The 17,853-nt window shown below is 36.8% G+C and overlaps 1 long non-coding RNA gene across 1 annotated transcript; it reads left to right on the top strand.

Moving 5' to 3' along the window:
- The first annotated feature begins 536 nt into the window (after window positions 1–536).
- On the top strand, window positions 537–3,553 carry LOC139128865 (uncharacterized). Its single transcript, XR_011551433.1, has 3 exons — window positions 537–748; window positions 2,386–2,632; window positions 3,312–3,553. It is a non-coding gene; the product is annotated as an uncharacterized lncRNA (long non-coding RNA).
- Window positions 3,554–17,853: the final 14,300 nt, after the last annotated feature.

Below are 17,853 nucleotides of genomic sequence, written 5' to 3'. Positions count from 1 at the left end.
CACTGAAATTAAAACTTGGTAGGGAACAGGTTCAAGTAATTTTGAAGCGCGCCGCCAGTCGCTCACTCTCGGTTGCTGCTTTGCTGGACAGGTAAAATAGTCTAGCGTTACAACTCCCCATTGAATTGAAATACAGTAGACGCCGGCGCTTTATTTCATGAGAAGGCGCATTGTTCAACGTTTATTTATTTATTTATTTATTTAACTTTATTTACTGTCGATAACATGTTCGGCCAATAAGGCCGATCTTTCACAAGGTCGACGTTTAAAAATTTACAGAATGACAGAGGAAAAAAAAATACAAATACTAATACAAGCAACAAACCAGTAAAAAATCAGGTCAAGAAAAAATAACAGCAATTAGGACAAAAAGACAACTAACACTACAACAAAATGCAAGAACAATCACACCCGATCCATGAGGAATTTATACAATTGCAACTTGAAAGACGGTACGCTTGACTGATTTCAAGCGTTAGATTACATAAACTACGCTCGTTTTCAATGACGTCATGTTCCTGAAATAGACGGGACTTTCCAATTCCCTTGATAATCATCAAGTGAATAAAACTAAGAAGGACAGTGCAGCCCGGGAGTGCAGCCCATGCCTTCAAAAGGAAAAGCCGTTCTTCGTAAAGCAGTAAGCGTTTCGTTTTCAAGTCACAGTGTGTGCCTCGCCGGCACGTAGATTCAGCGAGGTGTACGCGTTCTACGTGGAAGACAGACTTGTTAGCAGCTCCTTGTACAGGTAAATATAGTAAAACATCTGCACGTAAAATACTCATTCGTCGATACGATGTGACATTGGTCGATATTTGACTACATATTCTCCTTCTCCTGATCGGTTTTGACGCCATGAATTGCAAACTACCTCTTTTTGTGTTTTTTTCTAATACTTGTGTTATAATCCAATGGCAATCTAACTGGCCGCGTGTATCCACACTTTGTGAACACATTTTAATGGCATTTTGTACTTACTTTCCAAGGGTTTGGACTTTCCAAGGGTTTGGTCTTTCATTTGAGGGCAGCTTTCAAATTGAAGGCAAAGTAATTCGGTCCAAATTATCTTGAAAGAGCATCTCATTCATTTTCCCGTCAGCCAGTTCGATTTAAAGAAACCGTTTCGTTTCAATTTTAGTTCTACAAAGTGCTGACTCACAGCAATATGGCGGTTTGCACTCGGCCAATTCCATTTGGCGACAGGTGTACCCCAATGTCATCTTGTCAGATAAAGAATCTCTAGAAATGTAACTTCCAATGATCGTCGTTGCACAGTTTCTTGAATGCTTTTGCCGAAATTGCGAGGATACTTTGACACTGTCGTTATGACCGACTGCCGGGGCCTATCAATCAGCGTCGTCCAAACTGCGTACAAATTGTCTTCACGGCGTTTGACTCGTATTGGACAAAGAACGTTAATGGCTTCTAGGAATCTTTATCAGAGATTAATCGGAATACACACATTTTGAGGCGGAGTTTATGAAATAACTTGTTTATTCTGCTTACTTGTTATTCAAGTGTAGAGCTAGTTATGTACTTATATTTGTAAACGCAAAGACTGTATAGAACGCAAACCACGTTAAGATAGGGCGAAAGCGAAAGTGAAAGTCTTCATCTTTTCCTTTAACTTTCCTCAATGAATTCTTCAGCCATTTTCTTACTAAATCAAAAACAAAAATCGGTCACCGTGCAAGTTTTCGTACTAGGGAAACAAATTACCCAAAATTTACTGATATTTGAAATTTAAAATGGCCATCATTAGTAACTATATGGATAAAAATAACATTTTCGATTTTCGATAAACTAAGACGATGAAATTTGTTCTTATATCAAGAGCTTTAAAACAAGCCCCCATAAGTGGTAGATCAGAAAAGATTTGTAGAAATTTGAGAGTCCGAATATCTATCATCGAGGTGCGTTCTACCTTTGAGTTAAATATACCATAATTGGTCACACGGCTCATTTGAAATATCTGCAATTTCCAAAGTCCCAGTCAACTATATCAAAATGTTCGGGTTTTCTCCTACCTTTGATAATAAACTCAATACTTTTTTTTCTGAAATCGGTAAACTTTCCCTAATGCATTCTTAAAACGTGCTTGAAACAGTGGTCGCACAGTGTCCTACATAGAAAAGTATGACATACTTATGCGTCATGTGAATCATATCCTAATAGGCCTATATCGACAGGGTTAGGACTGAGTTTTGGCCCTTACAACAAATTTCGTGTCGTTTGTCTATTGGCGCTTTGAGTCAATACATAAGCCTGGGATTTTATTCAAATAGCATGGCCTTTCCATGGTGTTCATAGCAGCTTCAGAGACACAGTGCTACGAGTATATCGATTTGTGACACAGTGATTTTATTCATTTGTTTCGGTCGACAGGCAGAATGTCTCTCTATATACAAAAATACATCTCAGATATCAAAACCTGTGTCAAGAGCTTCGACGGTGATTACGTCAACCTTGCCTAGGATGTGCTACGAGAGAGCATAGTGGAAGTTAGAAACCATATCAGATGGCTCAGGAATATTCAAATTAACAGCAGAGACGTGAATGCGGAAGTCGACAATGCCATTCGTCAAGTGAAGCGAGTCTACCGCATTTTACTGGAAGAATGCGTAAATATTAAGTAAGTTACTGTCAATATCAAAATAATCTTTTAGTCTTGAATATCTATATTCTTGTCCCTGGACATACCATATACTCACATTTGCCTTCCTAAACCACTTGATAGTATAGTGGAAGAAAGTTAAAAGTTGACGCATACATTGTCACTAATATATATAGTTTCATTGTCTCAGCGTTTGACCTTTATTTTCGAAGTTTGTATAATATAGATTGTCGAATTCTTCCCACTTCCGGGCCTGGTATGTCAATATACATATCGCTCTGAAATCCTATGTCTAAACATAATATAGCGCTCTATACTAGCGGATACATCATTTACATTAGGTCACTGGGTCAAATGCCACTTGACTCAGGAAAAAGTAGTACACAAGTATATCATCTAAATCTCGGGTTCATTTTTTCCGCCATTTTGATTTTTTCCCGCCATTTTCAAGAGGGCAACAACAATTGCTTGCATGTTTTACCGGGTACATCTGTAAAGTCGTTAAGCTTAAATTGGCAAAAAATGTGTGTATTTGAACTATTTGATCCTGTGATGATCAGATATTTTTTTTTCTTACATGTATCGGACACTTTTGTTTTCGCTTGTAAAGAATTTTGTATATTATAAAAGTGTGCTTCTGTTTTTCCCTTCCCATGTTTTGTTCCTCATTGTTAACAACTTCACCTTTTGAATCAAGACATTACAGCAAGCGGTTTGAGTACATGCTGCAGTGCCTTAAAGAAGAAGTCCAGTCAAGACACGAGGACGTCGAAACGTTTCTATGGCGACATCGCTTGCAACGCTACGAGGCACTTTTCGACAACGAGAACATCGAATATTTCTCAGAGATCACATAACAGAAGTCGGCGTATATTCAAATGCAAATCGCACTCTATGTGACGGTCGAAAAAAACTGGTATATTTGCAATACTTCTTCTAGAGAGCAAAGTAACAGCTGTGTATCATCATAGTACAAGTACAACCCCAAAAATCGATAGTATGACCACATAAAATAAACTAATACAAATATGATTTACATTGAAATAACATGTTTACTACAAGCAAAATATATGAATGTACATACAAAGATTAAAAAACGACTCACATCGATATTCTGTACACATATATTTATTTATAATATAATTTATCCAGGGATTACTCCTTTTCCTTTGTATAATTTTTGTTATTGTTTGCTGTTATTGTTTATTTTGTCTACTTTGTGATAACTTTTTGTCATGTTATAACCATTACCTATTCCAAAACGGCAAAGACAAAAAGTGCAATAATAGTTCAAACTCTGTCATTGAATGCTCTAATTTTTATCGAGTCATTTGTTTCAGTTATTTTCGCCATAATGCCTCCGAACAGATTAGCGGCCCGTCAGTGTTGGGAAAATTGATGCGTCCATGTAAATAAAAAACATCCATTGTGAATCGAAGTTCGGAAAGTCTAAATACAGCCGGGGTCGACACCTTGACGGACATTGGGAGTTCTGAGTCATCGGTAGCGATATTTTCGCTTGCTTTTTAATGTCTTTTGACCGAAGTGATGCCATTACTTGAATTCAATTTATCGATTTGTTCGTCTAGATTCCACTATTATTTCCAATGAATGTGGGGCTTATTCTTCGCTGTCCACGTCTTCTCATTCTCTCATTTTACCGTCAATCATTCATTCTCATTGTAGCTCCTCAAACCTACGCCCGCATCAACACGGTGGGAGGCATGTGGATACATGCCAATAGAATTTTCAAATTCGTTTGCATGTTATCTTTATCAATTCATATGGCAGAAAAAGCCTAAGCGTGGATATCATCTTAAGTTTCAAAGCCCCCATTCCAAACTCTCACCCCCAAAATATCGCCCGTTTTAGATCGTAAAATCCGACCTCATTTCCATATGTACACACAGAACTTTGACGTCATCACTTCTTGGAATGCCTCTTGTACAATATTGCAGTGTGTTGTCTCTTTTCTTTGAATAGGAAAAAGTATTGCTTTATGGTAATTAGCTCCTATCGGTTACTGCCCTGCTGTCCTTTGTCTCAAAGACTGATTGCTACGACATAGCGGATTTTAACTGAATTTCTCTCACATAATTATTTGGGTTAAAATAAGGCGGTAATATCATTCATCCTTCTCATAGAGAGACAGTCTACTGATCATTGGGATAGGTCAGGTCAATGATCAAAGTTCCGCTCAGTAAAGCGGCTATAAATTCGATGTAGAATACTCCTCGAGGAGAGATATTTGGACTAGCATGTTCCAAATGGAAGGATTTTCCCACTGTATTAATTTGTGTGACAAAGCACTTGGATCAATCAATTTGTTTTCAATGACGAAAAAAGTGTGATTACTTGAGGATTATCAACTTGGATTCATTGTCACTATTTTGATGCACGACTCGTCTTCATTTGGACTTACGTTCACGGAATTCTTGTGTAACAATACGTCATATCGACCCGTGTCACTTGTTTTTAGAATTTAATATAGCGAATTTGTCTGTTAAAGCATGAATGCTTCTGCAGAATTCACAGCCCTTTCAGAAACTCGCAAACGCCAGGTGTCCCAATACAATGTTCGTCATAACCTTTAACCTACATTCAATTATCCAAGAAACAAGAAGGCCTGTAGGTAGATTTCGTAAGGATATTAACCAGAATGGCACAGATTTTTTAACTAGAATTGCAGATGTCCTTTGATGAATTTTAACCTTCAAACTAAGATTGCACAAATACCTTTGACAAAACTAGTTTGTTTCAGAAAAATTCAACACGATAAAGGTTTTCTTCCATAACAAAGCGCTTATTTATCACACTATAGTCCCTAGCTTATATTAGCGACAATTGCAACCGCTTGGGCCCCGCAAATGCTTCTTGCAGTTTTAAGTCTTCTTCTTCCTTATGTTGTTCTCGTCCTGTTCCTCAAAAAAAAACTGTCTGACGTAGTTTTAAACTCTCAGGGCTAATAGGTACATATGCGTACTCGTGCTTGTGATCTTACAAATTAAGATTAGTCATATGAGCAAGCAGCCCATTGGATTTTGTGAAAATCAATGAATTGTTTCTCCTCAAAAAACCACATGGCAAATCCACTATAAATTTATTATGCAGAATGGCAGCCAAAATCACAATATTCACAACATAATATTCTGAATTCGGCTTCCCGAAAATCGATAGACAGTGCACATCTGCTAAAACTTTGCACATAGAATCACCAGAGCAAGTACTTTATTCTTATGAAAGGCATACCATTTAGTCAAGTGGCTCTGTGGCATATTCGATATATCAATTAGACAATGTTTATTTATTATCAGTTATGGTAGTCCCAATCCCAATAAAGTGGATATTTTCTAAAAGCTCAAGTATTTGGAAATCCGAGTACACAGTCATTTTTTCCAAGATAGTCATTCGACAAGCGTTTTACTGAACCTTCCAAAATCTATTTTCCTGCTTTTAGCAAACACTCTGCAAGATTAAAATTTGTGCATTGATAAGCCTTGGTAAGATATCCTTCAGATCCATGTCTTGTATTATTATTCTATATATAAAAAGTATTTTCTGTTTCTTTTTGTTCAAGTTTACTATATCTCGAAGTAAACCTTTGTAACCATCTGTAAACGTTGTAAGACGAACATAATGCGAATATCTCATGGGAGGAAAACACATTTCAGGGATTTTTGTATTATTGTCCATGTATATCATGATCAAACATTAACAAATGCCTAAAAATTACCAATGGATAATATTACATTGGCCATTCCTAAAATATGATCTTAGAATTATTTGGCGGTAAAACTTATTCATCATGTCTCTGAGTCCAGGAAATGAAATAACAATCGAGTATTTCAATTGAAGACTGAACCTATATAATTGAATGAGACACCAGATTAATTGTTTTGACTATAAGTCCACTGGCGGCTTTACTGATGATTCTCACAGTTTTAAATATATTGTCATCGTTAACCCTAAGTCAAATTAATAAATGACGCTAGTATCTGCCACAGTCAAAGCATGTGACCAAAAATATTGTTTAAATGAACATACGTGAACTTGTCTACCATCTGTGGAGCAATAGTCGATAAAATCGCTGTAGGTGTATGAGTTGTGTTTAACATGGGCGGCCGGCCGTGGCGTCCAGCATACTATCAAGTATATAAAAGGGGACTCATTGTATACTGGACACCACGGCCGGCTGTCCATGCGATACCGACTTATACGCCTACAGCGATTAAATAATGACTCTGTTTTAGTGATACCAATTTTCGTGATTACGATTTATTATTTTTAATTATGAAAACAATATCATATTTTAGACTTCATTTTAGACTATTCATTTCCAGTTTGCCTGTGCATCGTGTTGTAATTTGGCTTGGTTTCACGGTCTATGTTGCTTGCCTTGGAATTTCACATATGATTCTAATGTGAACATTAACACAATAACCGGCAAAACTGACGCTCGCCTGCTCTCTTTGATATAGTGGTAAAAACAGTCACCGTGTTTTTGTTTCTCAGTAGTAAGTGGAACACAAAACCAGTATGTGTCAGCCTTATCTGAAGGAGCAGGGCGTTTTCGCTGAAACAGTTTTAAGCATCAATGTGTCGCCATATAAATCTTCAACTTGTGTCAAGTACTGATAAGTTTTGTTTGTATCCCTTTGCGCTATTAAATTAATCATCGTCTAACTCGTATGTTTACTCTGACTTTTTTGCCTTCATAGACCGGATGAATGGTGATAGAATACGTGATAGCAATAACAGTTTGCTGACCTGTAAAAACTACTTTACAAGTGACAGGCGTTTGAAAAAAAAGTCGTACCACTCAGCTTTTACCTTTGTCATACATATGTACACTGCCCACCCAAAAGACATTTGCTTCGACATACATATATTTACAAGCCCGGCAATACTTGTCAGGGTAGAACTGAACTTTGTCAATGCAAGCAACAGCTGTTCGGTAGAACTGGCCTAGCTCATTTGTCCAATCTTACTTCTACCAACCCTGCCGTCACGTCGATATACACTACCACAGTCGCTGGGGTAGTCGCTGTGCTAATCACCTATATGCGAAGTGTATGTGCATTGCCGGCGGAGCCAACTTGAATTCGTTTGACAAAGCATGTATTATACGATTAGTTATAAACTGTTTCAGATGTGTCCGTTGGTAACCAAGCAACACCACTTAGACCTACTTATGGTGCTGGTTTATGGTTAGCCCTGCGTATATTTCTGTGTGTTCCCGGCGTTATACAGCCTCCACCACATCCCTGCAAAGGTCCATGGAGATAACTGGGGACTCTACGGTCCGGATCCGGACCGCAACGAAAAATTGGGTCTCTTTGGCCGAAATTCTGCTCTGTCGGGGCATTTGCCTTGCATTCTTGTTACTGGAATCTAGCGTCACATTCCAATGGCAATACGTAATATTTGAAGGTAATAAAGAACATGAAGTCATCTTGTCTCCATGGTGATTTCAATGATGACTTTTTGTTGCGTTCTTTCAAATGGCATTGCTTTTTGAAGTACACTTTGACGGTTGATTATAACTATATACATCGGTGGTACATAGTACTGAGGGCGCTGGGGCGACATGTCTCGGTGACCTCGACATGGAAGGGTGAATGATTTAACACAAGTCAGTCATCTAAACTTGCTTTTCTAGAGGTCAACATAAGAAATGCCTTGCGGACAGGTATTGAGTGAATCTCTATCATGTGTCTATAGTTTCAAGGATGGAGCGAGTGTCAGTCTATTCCTGGTTTGGAGAGATTTTGCGATGAGTTGGAGATTTGTAAGTTGTGGGAATTCGTTCTTTTTATCCGATTCTTAGTGGGAGAGCAGAGCGTTTACATCCCGTCCTTTAGTATGATTTTCCATCTGAATATCTGAGAACGTAGATATAAATTTATATAAGCAGTCGGTGATATTTGACATCAACAGACATTCTAGTCCTGAGTACATGTACATTTGGTTTCAAAGCAGCGCCTTGTCAGGCTTTTTTCTCACTGAAATGAGGGTATTTCCGTGATCAAAGGTGACATTGAGTTTTACATTTTTTTCTTAATTTCTATTTTTCTTTTCTTTTCTTTTCCAGTTTTAGACCATGGTGACATTATGCATTCCTTATAATAGTATCATCAAAGAATCAAGCACTTTAAATTATCACTTGTAAAGGCCCAGTTACTGGATATACGAGGAAGGTCACAAGAAACACATTTCGGCCCAACTTTCAACCTAGGAATTCCATTGCATCTTTACTCCAGACCCATTTACGATCTTCAATACGTAAAAGCTGTGATTAGTCTACGATTAAAGCAATTGATATTTTTCAGTCTATCGACTTTGTCGACTCGCAGTGTTTGAAAATGTTTAAGTGCTTCTGACATGGCCCATTCAAAAAAAGTCATAAACAGTTCTGCTTATCGGCTCAACGTCGTGTCGTTATCAATTTTGATTATAATATCACAATTGGAACAATGCCCGCTTTTAACAGCCAAGGTATTTAGTAGGCTTGCGTTGAGGTTATCAAAAGGCGTATTGTCAGCACATGTATGACTAAGTAAATACTGCTCTGCTAATTTTAAACTGTGTCAATGTTTTGTTGAATACCTTGCTGGGGTAAGCCTTCTGCAGAATTATCCTTTCTATGACAGCGGAATATCGTGAGCTCTCCTCAGTTACATTAACTGTCGAGGTCAGAAGCTGACATTGACTTGGTTGAAGTGGTTGAGTGTGGAACATAAAGTTATTTCAGCAAGGTTTTGACGCATTGATGAGAGGGTAGTGGATTTGCGCACGCGTACAGTGGACGAGATTGACATTATGTTTCTACCTTATCACCACTACATCGTGGTCATTAATAAAGTTAAGATAAATTTACTAAATCGCATTTTCTAAATTATTATTTATTCAGGAGGTCACAATAGTAGCCTATTCCATGTAACTTTCGGACACAAAGCAAAAGCTACTCAGAAGGTCAAACGTCAAAGCAGACGATAAAAATAACTTTGAAGTGTTTTAAAGTCACTGTTCGCGATCCCTGGGATCCGCCTTTGTTCTAGTCTGTAAGAGGACTATGGAGATGTGATAGCCTTTTTTTTCCATCGAAATTGTAATCTGGTGGTTAAATTTCCTAATGAGAACAATCTGGTACCAACACAGGCTTTTTATCAAGTTGCAAAATGTGTTACAACGCTGTACGTACTTCAAGTTTTCCCTTATCCGGGTACAGCGTCCTTTCTGACATGGCAAATTCGGCATCTGGAATTCGAACGTCTAGAAGCATGCACAATTCTTGGAGAAAAAACGACTGGTACAGCTAATATGTCCACGCTGCATTCATAGATGCCGTACGGCTACTCGCTTCGCGCGCTGCGGAGCCACTCGATCAAGCACTTTTTTGTTATCTTCATAAACTTTTCGTGAATGGCTGAAGATATTTTTCACAATCCGGAAAAAAACACTGATTATTTACAAACTCCAGCCTTCCTATCACATCTACCGTTTTACGTCGTAAATATCACTAAAACATGAGTAGACACCTCAATGTTTTAACAGTTCGTTAAAGTGTACTACAACGCATCCTGAAGAGAGTGACCAAACAGCTGAGTAATATCAACAACAGATATGGTTACAATCACTCCTTAGCAACCAACTTTCCATGAGTACAGACAGGAGGAAGAATGATCAACTGTTGATTCTGTCGCTAATTTTGGAAAGTCGCGAGGAAAACGATCATGACCAAAGAATGAATGTCGATAAAGGGGTTACTGCAATACAAATTGGCAGTCTTACTTAAGAGCGAGAAGTCCAATGACAAATTTCATACACATAACGGTAAAATCCATTATTCCCCTAAGTTTGTTGACTATCAGTCTTGCGACGGCCACTGTTGAAAATTTTTGTCTGGGAATGTGAGGTAAGTTGCCTTAAATTATAAATAATTCAACTTATAAAATGTTACGATCGTGGAATGCGAGCAAAAGCGGAAACGCAAGGCACTGAATCACGCTTATAGTGATGAATTTATGCCTTCAAATTGGAATATTTAGACGTAATACAACTGTCAGTGTACAGCTAATAATTACACAGACATACAGAAATGAAGTCAACTGGTGACATTCGGAAGGGTAGGAATTCAAGATTGTCCGCTGTAAATGCACAGGGTGATACAAACCCATACAGGATTACAATCTGTGATGCATCCTGAAAACCATACAGGATTACCATCTTTAGGAATGATGCATCTTGAACAAGGTCAAAGGTTACGGAGGAAATTCAAAGCATAAGAGCTAGGGGACAATATGTCTTGTACAAATAAAACAGACAAACAAACAAACAAAAAAACCCCAAAAAGTACGGGGACAACAACCAAATAAAAATAACATTGCACAATTTTAAAACAGATAATATGAAATGAGTAAACAAACAAAAAAAAACAAAAAAAAAACAAAAGAGATAAGCTATTGACACATGTTATAAAAAGCCCTTAAATATACTATATATATACCATGACTAAGTATTTTGACATTTTCCATAGACGCAAGATTACTTTCCTGGGCGATTTCATGTTTCTTCAGCATATAGTTTTGATTTGCCGGGAAATTACCAATCGGTGATGGAAAACATGCAAAGGCGAACAGTCATGCCGTATGTTAAGCTTTTTAATCATCATGTAATGATCAGATTTCCATATTTTTTATGGTGAAAAAATCGAAAATCAGTTTGTTGATTCGATTTTCAACAGCGCTAAAGTTTAGCCAAGCGATGAAACCCTTAATCATAAAAGCACAAAGTAAAATTTACCAAAAGACTATTGCAATTAATTTTAGCATGACATCGTGGATTGTGTCAACGTTAATTGTGGCGCCACGGTCATTTCAACAATAACTGTAGTGTATGAACGTCGACGATCGCCATGGTTGCGTCTGCGAACCTTCATCCACCAAAGACTTCTGCTCTCGCCTCCTATTTACACTGATACCCTATGCTGTCTGCATATTTCATTTTAATCCATAATTAACTAATATTCTTGATAAAATCTGACTGATGCAATTTCAATCGGTTGTCAAATTACAACAGGCTTACCCTCATAAAGACTTGGCTCCCATGTACACGATTTACAACCCTGTAATTGCTATGGTTTACCATGAAAACAACTGTTGGTGAAGGAGAATATACAAAGGCATTAAGTTATGCCGTAATAATCTTTGCAATCGTCATGCTACTATCAGATTTTCATATCTGTTTACGGGGAAAAATCGAAAATCAATTTGCCGATTCGATTTTCAAAAGCACAACCCTAAAGTTTAGCCAAGTGATCAAGCTCTCTGTCATAAAAGCACAAAGTAACATTGACAAAAGACTATTGAAATTAAGTTTAGCGTGACATCGTGAATCGTGTTAACGGTAATTGTTTACTGCATGTGGCGCCACGGTCATTTCAACGATAACTGTTGTGGTTCGACGTGTAAGATCGACATGGCTTGCGTCTGCGAACGTTTATGCGCCAAAGACTTCTGCTCTCGCCTCCTTTTACACTTATTCTCTATACTGTCTGTATATTTCGTTTTTGTCCATAATTAACTAATATTCTCGATGACACCTCAGTGATACAGTTTCAATCGGTTGTAAAATTACCCTCACAACGACGTGGCTCCCACGTACTCTATTTACAACCATGTGATTGCTATGCCGCAATTATAGGTCCGTACACAGGCTGAAGCGAGTGCCTGTGCTTACTTCGCTTAGACCTCCATTAGCAATACACAGAATCGCATTATAATGAATTATAAAAAGAATGTACGTTTTATAACTTTCTTTCCCATGTTTACAATAAGAAACATGAGTGAAGGAAATAATATTTCTGAAAGGAACTTGATGGTGCACCAGTGTCCATATGTCTAAACCACAAGTCATTTGATATCAACAGCCAGCCAGCTGCTGTTTGAAGTTTGCTGGGCTTGGTCTTCATAATCGTACAACACTACTTCTGAGGAAGATTCGATTGAATGCTTCGGGCCCATGAAGATAGGGTGGCGAAATAGGTGACATCTATTTCATCTCTTAGTCGTGACAAATAATGTCTTAGCAGCTTGTTGAAATTCAATATAAACACAGTTTACAAGTGTATAAGGCCGATAGTGCATTTCATGTAAGAGTGAGCTCTATAGTTATGCCAATTTGACACAGCAAATACCTAATCAAGGGCACAAGTGCAGTTGATTTTAGACAGTTCTAATTAAATAACGTCATATATCAGGTGACCTCCAGGTAGGTGAGTGATATGTTAGTACATTACAAATCAACACAAATATGTCCTTACTGTGACCTCTCAGACAATGGTCAAGTGTTATCAAGTTGACCACAGTATACATTTTTGCGTTGCAATGGTTCACTGCTGTTCACCAGAGTACCTAGATATCTGAATGTAACAGATCGTACTGTACTTGTGTCACTTCCATCATAAGAATATTACGACTTGATCTCAATACTGCTTTATCTGTGTTGAAAACCGCAATACTTGTCAATGAACGTTATAGTTTCACATAGAATGTTCCTCTTTTTTTTCTTTTCCATGTACGTATTCATAGCAAAACATGATATTACTTTTTGGAATTATTTCTATTGCTCAATGTTTCCTGCTGCGAAGATAACTTACGTTAAGGACTAGTATGCAATCACAAACACTGACAAGGTGAGAGAAATATTGTTTATTGTTGTTTATATTGAAATAGGAGACCAGAAGTTAATCATTGACCGGTTATAAGCGTATCTTCGGTCACGAGACCCCTTGACTAACGCCATATTTGTTTCGACAGACTGCCAGGACGTCGAGAAGGTGCGCGCCAGTAAGGAAGTTTGATGATCTCCTGGCATTGTCTATGGCATCAGCATGGCTGCCAGCACACGTAGGAATACCCAGGTTAGTTGACTGTACGATTCTTTCGCACGATTTTACGTCCATAGTATGTAACACGTAAAGAGTTCATTCAACTGTGCTACGTCACTCTAGTTTGACGGGCATGCAATGTTACCTGGTCAAAGTTATCACATTATACAATGAATCTGTCAGACTGGAAAGCTCATCTGTCTCCATTCAACTACATGTGACTAAATCGTATTAACACGGCTTTCTAGAAACCAATAGAAAGAAAAACAACTTTGTCTCGCGCATCAGAAGGTATATGCACGCTCCTTGCTTACAATGGTCACCGCTGTCCTAGATGTGAAAAAGTCACAGTCTGTGGTGGAAATTTTCAGCGTTTTAGAAAATGGCGTTCATGCATGCATTTAATCGCGATCATTTAATCATAATACTTCTATATGCTAATAAAAGGTGAGAAACGTTATTCACCATGGTCCTCGCGTAACGGTAGTCCAACAGTCTATAATCGTTATTAGTTGAGTTATTAGACAAAACACCTGATCTAATTTGGGATTTTCTGATCTTGACCAAATCATGATATTTTCACGTAAATTATTACAATTTCACACTCTCTCTATTTAACTGACATTTTAAAATTAAAAACTGACAAATAGAAATATTCAACCTTTAACATCAAAAATCTTATTTTTTGGCAGGTAAAAAATCAACTTTTTCTGACAGGTTTCATTATGACATCTTTGAAACACAAATAACCTGCATTTAAAGTCTCAGAAATTTTAATTTCAAAAATTAAAAATTATTACGTATATTGTTGAAGATTTCTAACATCCGCTGTGTAGACACAGTAGCAGGTGCCTGGTACAGTTGTTTTGGAAGAATGCCAGCTGACCCTGCTTGAGATGGCGTTCAATTGAACGCCATCTCAAAGCACAGGCTGACCCTGCTTGAGATGGCGTTCAATTGAACGCCATTTCAAAGCACGGGCTGACCCTGCTTGAGGTGGTGTTCAATTTAAGGCCGTCTCGAAGCACAAGCAGGCCATGTCAATGTTGGAGAATGAACATTTCTGATGAACAAATAGGCCACCTTGTGTTATCATTGGTGAATAAAACTGGTATGTTTGAGAGAGTGTGTTTGTACTTTTCAAAGTAAAAAGTGACTAGTTAATAAAAGACTAGGTAACAGCACTTCAAAAAATCGGCAAATCTAAGTGAACTAATCTTTTATTTAAGAAAATTTAATATGTACATGATAACATGATGTAAACACACACAAATTAGACATTTTGGCTACCTTCATAACACTAGCTTTTCCCAAACATTGTGTGGAGACAATGGTAAAGACCACACAAATCCTGCACATACAGGCAGCAATGTCTTAACTTTTGACTGTTAATTGTTGCAAAGGCTGCCTCCAGAAATCTGATTATTAGTGACTGATCACAAAATAAAACAAATCAATGTTGTAAACACATGTAATGTACCGTACACTTTGGCTATAAATCCTTTCTTGTTAAAAGTAACAAACTAGTTTGCAAGTTCCCAGAAGAAATTATCATCAATACACAGCACAGAGAGTGTTTCCTATTTAAGAATACATGTATTTAAGAATACATGCATCTTTCACCAATGCCAATTACACAACTACTGCTATAGAATCTAGATACATGTGGCAAATTTTGATTATGGAATAGTAAAAAATAAAATTAATAGTTATAAACTAGCGTCCCTATGGCTGATACAGCTTCACTGTGTTTCATGTACAGAATAACTAGAATTTGTGATACTTGTGTTGATGATGAAGGTGGAAATCTTTGTTAGCTCATTTCAGGATAGCCTGACAAAAAGTAACAAAAATAATAGCAAAAATACACATGGAAGATTTCACCATAATTTGAACAAATTATATTAAGATCATTCTTAAGAACATGTTAACCGAAGCTATCAGGTGAGTAGTTTATCGAGAAACATATTTTTTGACCAAAAATGGCTAATATTGCCAGAAAAATACAAAAGTGTTGATCTTATAACAATTTTAATACATCACATTGAGATAACCCCCAGGAACCTGTATATAAAATGTCAAAGCTATCAGATAAGCAGTTTTTGAGAAACAATTTTTCAGCAAAAATGGCAAAAACTGCCCCCTGATTACAAAATATTTAGATTTCATGATTTTTTAATACATAAATAACCCTTAGGAACCTGTTGACAAAATATATCAAGCTATTGAATAAGTAGTACTTTAGTAACAAATTTTAAACGATAACGTATAAATTAGCCTTTAAATACAAATTTGCATATTTCATCACAATTTGAACAAATCTGATTAAAGTCATCCCTGGTTACCTGTACTCCACATTTTAAAGGAATCAGAAGAGTCATTTTGAAGATGCTGGGAATGTAAAAAGGTGACATACTCCAGACAACGATGCCTGACAACAGACAATCGACATCCATCAGTTTGATTATATTTGCATTGTTAACAGTGAAGCTTAAAATAGAAGTGAAAGATTGGCAAACAATGCTGCATGTCATTTTGATTAAACATCAGTCCTTCACTAGAACATAATTGATACTATGTTCCACTATATTCGAGGTGTTGGTATATATACTGTATGCATCAAAATAGTCACCTACATGTACAAGTACAGCAGTACAGAAGTTTACGTTGATATCACCTGACAATGCACATGGACATATACACTTTCCCAGAGGTTAAGCTTGAAAATTGTTAATTTTCAGAGCAGAATTTATAACGTACTTTCTTTAACAATATTGCTGCACGTATTAAAAATGTCTGATTGCAATATTGCCTCATTTGATTGCCTTTCTTCCGATTGTCTTCCTTCTGATTATCTGGTGTGCTGGATGTAATGCAGTGTTCAACAATATCCTGCTGGATGCAGTGTCGGTGGACTTTAAACTCATAATTCTTCACTTCAACATGTTTATCAATCTGAAGAACCGTTCGCATGCTGGACAAAGAACACTTCTACTATCACAGCTGGCTTAAGAGTGCTGTAGTTTTCCATCTCTTATCTTTTCTTCAGTCTGTGTTTTCCCATAGAAACCTTAAAATGAATATTTAAAATTTCAAATTAGGAGAAAATTCAAAAGTGATAGAAACAATGAAATTGACATTTTTCAAGTTACTAAAGAACAATAAAATTAAAGATGTAAAGATTTAAAGCTATTATTATCAAAGGAAGCAGTCATAGAAACTGTGTTCAAGGGTCGTATCTGACCCGTACAACCAATGTTAACAGTGTAACTAAGGTATGATTGTGATTGGTGAAAGTTAAAAGTCTGTCATAATCTACAACATCATATAATTTAAAAGTTGCAGCTCACATGTTGAGGGACATCTGGATATCTTTAACAAAATACCGGTACATTGATTGTAAACAAGAAACTCACACAGATGCAGTTTCAACGATGGTTTCCATTGGGCTAAAGATGGTTACTGGAGGGAGGGTCACCATATTTTGCAACCATGAGAAGGAAAGATGTGTCTCATTTAGTGCTTCATCCAAAAATATCGAATCATAATACATGGAGTCTATCTGGCAAATTGTTGACAATTTCCCCCCACAAAACATGCCGTATCTGCATATAATATATATTTGTTTGATAATGTATTTAAATGTACTTTGCTTGAATTGGGAAGTAAAATGTGCATTTCTGTACAAGAAATTGATTTCTGAATTTCATCTAAAAAGCTGGTTCACTACTGTATCCATGGTGTCTATGATGAAACTATGAATATTTTTTTTGCAGTACAAAATTAGATAAATCTGTGCATTTATGTATGCTTGATTATTTACATTATTGTTTTTGATTAGACTAGAGTGGTTACAAGTCCATGGTTGTGCAAGAAATTTGATTTTAGAATTTCACCGAAATGTTGATTCACTATGCATGGCGGTCTATTATGAAACCGTGAATAATTTGTTTTTTTCCAATACAAAACTAGGTAAATCTGTGCATGTAAGTGTCCTTGATTATTTGTATTAATGTTTTTGATTAAACAAGAATGGTTTTGTAACCATCCATTGTCCATTTTGTGCAATAAGTTTGATTTTGGAATTTCACCAAAATGTCAATTCACTATGCATGGCGGTCTATGATGAAACTATGAATAATTTTTTTTCCAATACAAAACTAGGTAAATCTGTGCATGTATGTGTGCTTGATTATTTATATTAATGTTTTTGATGAAACTAGAGTGGTTGGGAGTCCATGATTGAGCAAGAAATTTGGTTTTGGAATTTCACCAAAAATGTCAATTCACTATGCATGGCGGTCTATGATGAAACAATGAATATTTTTTTCCAATACAAAACTAGGTAAAT

The sequence above is a fragment of the Ptychodera flava genome, unplaced genomic scaffold, assembly GCF_041260155.1.
Source record: "Ptychodera flava strain L36383 unplaced genomic scaffold, AS_Pfla_20210202 Scaffold_75__1_contigs__length_567515_pilon, whole genome shotgun sequence".
Classification (NCBI taxonomy): domain Eukaryota; kingdom Metazoa; phylum Hemichordata; class Enteropneusta; family Ptychoderidae; genus Ptychodera; species Ptychodera flava.
Note: the sequence above shows the minus strand (reverse complement) of the source record. Positions and strands in the feature narration are given on the sequence as shown.